The sequence below is a fragment of the Chrysochloris asiatica genome, unplaced genomic scaffold (genome assembly GCF_000296735.1).
Source record: "Chrysochloris asiatica unplaced genomic scaffold, ChrAsi1.0 scaffold00004, whole genome shotgun sequence".
In the NCBI taxonomy this organism is placed as follows: domain Eukaryota; kingdom Metazoa; phylum Chordata; class Mammalia; order Afrosoricida; family Chrysochloridae; genus Chrysochloris; species Chrysochloris asiatica.
The window spans coordinates 15,312,522-15,318,922 of NW_006408522.1; positions in this window are offsets into that span (position 1 = coordinate 15,312,522).

Here is a 6,401-nt window from a genome sequence, read left to right on the forward strand (position 1 = left end):
AGAGATGGAGGCAGAGATGATGACGTGGAGAGATGGAGCTGTTGGGGACTTTAGGCACAGAGAGGGAGAGGGGCTGTGTGCTGATGACTGGGGGTAGGGGGGCAGGCTTGTAGTGTATACCCTTTGGTTGGTTGATGATGCATGGAGGGGATTGTAACCATAACAATGAAATGATATATGATAGGATGAATGTAAAATTAATGTTCTCTCATGTAAAATATCACATAATTCACAATAAAACATTTAAAAAAAAAAACATTTTAAATCACTATCAGTTTTGTGAACTCTTTGCCATTTATGTTTAAATATGGTACATAACTGTGATTATGCATATCATTAAATGTATTGGATTAAGTTTGTCATTTTTATTCAAATTATTAAATATTGTTCATATATATTCAGTTAACATATTTATGGGTTATGGTGCATAGTTCTACTTGCTTATTATTTATAAATATCATCACATAATAATTAGAGAAATATATCTACCTATGTATAATCCTGTGCCCTACCCCTACTTTAGGGCTTTAACTTAGTTAGGGAGACAAGATTTATGGATAAATGTGAATACTGTCTTTTTTACATGGATACTTTCATGTACTTGTAGGCCCATAAGAATAGTCATGGTCGTGAAAAAATAAAACTCACTTCCGTTGTTTACACCTTTTATACTCACTTCATCTCTGAGCTTCATCACATTCCTGATTTTCATCCCAAACATCTTCAAGGTCAGCAATTCAACTATGGAGATCAGTAGTTGTATAAGTCTCAGGAAAGGGTTGAGAATGATTACTTTGCACATTTTGTCACATTAAGGGGGAAAAAAACGAATAAGAATTTCTACTTTAACATGAACCAAAATGTTCCCTAGCGAAAATAATTGCATCAAAATTTTATATAACTCAAGAAACTCTTAATACAACAAATATCAAGTTAATTTAAAAATACTTTTATTATGTCTCAACTATGGTCTTGGAGTTTGGTACATGGAAGTGATAGTAATATACTACCAAATAAGTCCACATTTGAAAAACAAAAATATTAGTTTAATATTTAAGTGAAACTAGTAGAACTCACACATAATGGAAAGTGACAAGTTTTATAGAAACAAACCTACAAAAGTAGCAGAGGAGTTTTTGCCTATACCAGTAACTGCAGAGTTTTGAGAAGAAAAATGAAATGACATTTATTGAGCTTATTTATTATGAGCTGTTCCTATATTTTGACCTTAATGAGGAACAACCAAAATTACCACACACACACACACAAAAAAAAAAATGAGTCAGTAAACTTAGGACAGGCTACTGGAATGGCACTGTAGGATCAGCACTGGACTGCGAACCACAAGGTCAGAAGTTCAAACCCTCCGGCTGCTCCTTGGAAACCCTATACAGGGTCGGAACCAACTCGATGGCACTTAACAACAACAACAACCTCAGGAAAGGATGGTTATATTATATTGTCATGCTAACCTCAAGGTCAGCATTTCGAAACTACCAGCTGTTCCACAGGAGAAAGATGAGGCTTTCTGCTCCCACAATGATTTACAGCCTCAGAAACCCTGTACAGGGTCACTATGAGTTAGTACTTACGGTACTTAACAACAACAATTGTCATGCTATAATTCAGTCTAATCAAGTTTACTATACCTTAATTGCCTTAGAACTCTTTAATAAAGAAAAATTGAATAAATGAATTTTACTCAATTCATTTATTCAGTGCTCTGGTTGTCTGATTGGTTACTATAAGAACAAGCAAGTTGTTCACCAGGAAGCCATCAAGGCAAGCAATCAAGTCCCTTCAGATCAAATCCCCCTCCAAGACTGAAGCTCAAAGGGAACACACAAGCAGGCATGTAATCTTGTTGGTGACCACATTGATCTACTGGTGAATAGAAGAGGGGGAAAGTCAGCAATGAAGATAAGGGCTACATTCAACCACATTCCATAGACTCCCGTTGACCAGATGAGTGAGAGAAGAGGAAGGGCTGATTGGTCCAAAGTGTGGTGAGACCTGGGGATGCCTGAGCCCATGGACAAGAACATAGCCACAAAGGGCTAGAGATGAAAGTGAAGAGTCCAGCTGATATGAAGCGAAGGGAGATGCATAAGAATACCCAAAATTGAAGATAGTATGCATTTGACCTAGCTTTGATGACTTGATTATCAGAACTCGACTAGAGGAAGATAAAGAAATTTCTTAAAGGACACAAGTATAAATTGCTACAATTTGATGACGCTGACCTATACTTATGGTATACCAATGGAGAGGGAAGGAGTCTTCACATCAAGGATCACACCTATCCCCTCTGTACAGAGGATTGATAGGGACAGGCAACTTAGACACTGGCTACCTAAAATGGGGGAGCTATAAAGGCATGAAGTGATTGGCTTACAAGTTTCCAAGATGGAATTTCATTACAGAGTATGTGGGTAAGGTAGAATCCCCGCTGAATAGTTTTCATCTTGTCTGGTGGGTCTGGTGAAAGGAGGTGGGGATAAGATTCTTATGATTCAATAGTAATTGATATCATGACTAATTGCCATTGTCATAACTGTATAAGTAGAAGTTCTGTAACATAAAGAGGGGAGTAGTTAATTTTACATTTCAGGAACAGAGGACCCTAGGACCATCAAGGGATAAGAGCATGAGTGGAAAGAGTGACACTATCCAGAGAAGCAGCGACACCAGAGGTGGAAGCAGAGATGATGATATTGAGAGATAGAGCAGCTGAGGACTCTAGACTCATGGAAAGGGAAAGGCTGTGTGTTGTCGGCCAGGAGGCACACTTGCAGAATATGCCCTTTGGTTGTTTAAGTGATTATATATTCCTGAATGTTTTTGTGTATGTTAAAAAAAAAAAAATCACAGAGGGAATAGAAGCAAATACAGTTGAGTGATGATGCATGGAGGATGGGAATTGTAATCATTACAATGACATGAAATATGATGAGTGCAAAATAAAATAAATCAATTTGCAATAAAAGATTTAAAAATTTTTTAAAGGTTTTCTGCAAGACTTCATAGTAGTATAATACACAAAAAGTAATGTCATTTTTTTTTTTTTAATATTTGCCACTCATTCATATATTTGTTTGGTTATTCCTTCATTAAATAGTCATTGAGGCTTACTATAGGTATTGTGATAAGCACTGAAAATACAAAGGCTAATAAGACACTGTGTTCACTCTCAACAGGCTTACTTTCTAATAGAGCAACAGACAGGTAAGTCAATAATTACAATGTAGGCTGATTATTATTATGATAATAGTTACAAACTGTATTAATCAGCTAACAAAAAAAAGGATGCATTGACTTAAAATAGAAATCTTATATTCTTTTTGCCATAGGTCTACAGACTTCTTAGGTAAGAATTCAGGCTCTAAGTTCTGGGCTCCTGAATGCAGGTTGGGTCAAGTTAGTTTCATGTGTCCCTTGTCTTTGAACCAATTAACTACCTGGGGCACATATCTGTTCTACTTATGTTCCTCAGGATACCAGTCTGAATAATCATTAGAAACCATGTGCATGTTCTTCTCATTGAAACACAAGAGGACAAGCTCAAACACACAGCATATTTCAAGCCTCTTCATGAATTTCATGTATTGACATTTCATTAGCCAAAGCAAATCATATGACCAAGTCCAATGTCAATAGGATAGGAAAGTATAGTTGATTTACATAGGAGTAACTATTTGCTGACTCCACGGCACATAACCACCATCACCACCACCAAGTATTTGCTGAATGATAAAATTAACTCACACATGCCAAGTGTAATAGAGAATATGTAAGGCATTATATAAGTCAAAGTTTTTGGTTGTAAGCAAAAGAAACAAACTCTGGCTTATATAAGTAGAAAAGAAATTTATTAAATAACTATTACTTGATATAAGGATCTCTGGTAGTGTAGTGGTTATGAATCAGGCTGTGAACTGCAAGGTCAGCAGTTCGAAACTACCAGCTGTTCTGTGGGAGAAAGAGGAGGCTTTCTTCTCCCATAAAGATTTACAGCCTCAGAAACCCTGTACAGGTTCACTATGAGTCGGAACCAATTCCCCGGCACTTAACAACAACAACATTAGTTAGTATATAAAGTCTCTTGTTGTTGTTGTTAAGTGCCATTGAGTCAGTTCCAACCCAAAGCGACCCTGCATAGAATTTCCAAGGAATGGCTGGTGAACTTGAACTGCCGACCTTGAGGTTCAAACCAACTTTGCAGTCCAGTGCATTAAGCCACAGCACCACAGAAGTTTAAAAACAAGTTTCAAAGACTATGTAGTAAAGAACTACTTCCAAAATCTCAAAGAATTAAACTGGAGAAGACATTGTTATTGCCAGCAGTACAAACATTCCAGCTTGAATTACCCACACTGGTAATTCTCACTGGTGCGAGACCTACTGTCGTCATTCTTTTAGATGTCCTCTCTGCTGTCACCCACTGTTAAAATTCTGCGTAAATCCTGTCTCTTCAAATGTCGTTTGTCAAACCCATCTCTATATTTCTACCAGTATCCATCTCTATGTTGAGATAGATATTGGCAGAAATATTCCCACTCTCCTTCTCAAAGGCATATAGCCTGTGTGTCTATCTATTCATCTACTCTTATTATTGCAGAACTGTGTATATGAGAGTATTTACCTCTATGGCTTTAACTCTTGCATTCCTCTAAGCATCTTCTTGAGCTTCCATAATTTTTTTGCTGAACTCCCTTTTATTGTATGGAGTCCTGGTATGGCACTGTTGACTAGGCACTGGAGACTGCTAACCACAAGATGTGTGGTTCAAATTCAGCAGCCACTCCTTGGAAATCCTATACAGGGTTGCTATTAGTCAGGACTGAGTCAACTGCAAACTTATCCTCCCATCCCACTTAACCCTAGTAACTACCAAATGAGGTCAACAGTTCAAGTCCACCAGATGAGTTTTTCTATTCCCACAGACTGACAGCCTCAGAAGCCCTATAGCCCGATACAGGGTCGCCATGAGACGGAACCAACTCTACGACGCACTACTACCACCACCACCATGTTCTTGCCAGCATTCATTTCTTTCTTTCTTACTCCCTTCCTCCTTCTTTCTCTTCCTCCCTCTCTTCTTCTCTCCCTCCCATCCCTCTCTCCCTTCCTCCCTTCTTTAAATTCTGCTACTAATACTGGGATAATCAAGTGCTTATCCTACGGCACAACACCAGGACTCCAATTTGTTGGATAGAATGTAAGAAATAGAAATAACTTATGATATTTCAAACAGAAATAGACATTTATGAAAGGGATGGAGGAAAAGAAGCCAAAGGGTTGTTGTAAGTTTATAGCTGAATTTGAATTCAGGAGGCTCCTGTTGCTGCCATCATTAATTGAAGCCTCAATTACCTCTCACACACATGAAGCTGATAAATAGGTATTAGAATTCATCATAGGTACTAAAATATATACTAGAATTCCAAGTTCACTTACTGCAATTGACATGGACCTTGAAATTCACATCTGCAAGAAGCCCTGGTGACATGGTTGTTGTTGTTAGGTGCCATCAAGTTGGTGCCGACTCATAGCAACCTTATGCACAGCAGAATGAAACACTGCCCGATCCTGGGTCAACCTCACTACTGTTGCCACGCTTGAGTCCATTGATGCTGCCACTTGGCCAATCCATCTCGTTGAGGGGGGGGGTCTTCCTCTTTTTCTCTGCCCTCCACCTCACCAAACATGATATCCTTCTCCAGCAACTGGTCCCTCCTGACAATATGTCCGAAGTATGAGAGACAAAGTTTGGCCATCCTGGCCTCCAAGGAGCGATCTGGCTGCACTTCTTCCAAAACTAATCTGTTGGTTCTTTTGGCAGCCCATGCCACTTTCAATATTCTCCTCCAACACCATAACTCAAAAGCATCAATTCTTCTACGGTCTTCCTTAGTCACTGTCCAGCTTTCACATGCATATGAGGTTATTGAAAATACCATGGCTTGGGTCAGGCACACCTCAGTCCTCAAGCTGACAACTTTGCTCTTCGATACTTTAAAAAGGTCTTGTGCAGCAGATTTGCCTAATGCAATATGTCATTTGATTTCTTGACTGCTGCTTCCGTTGATCCAAGAAGAATGAAGTCCTCGACAACTTTAGTCTTTTCTCTGTTGATAAGAATGTTTTTATTGGTCCAGTGGTGAGGATTTTTGTTTTCTTTACATTGAGATGCAACCCATACCGAAGGCTGTGCTCTTTGATCTTCATCAGAAAATGTTTTAAGTCCTCTTTACTTTCAGCAAGCAACGTTGTACCATATGCATATCGCAGGTTGTTAATGGGTCTTCCTCCAATCCTGATGCCACGTTTTTCTTCATAGAACCCAGCTTCTCGTATTATTTGCTCAACATACAGTTTGAATAAGTACGGTGAAAGAATAC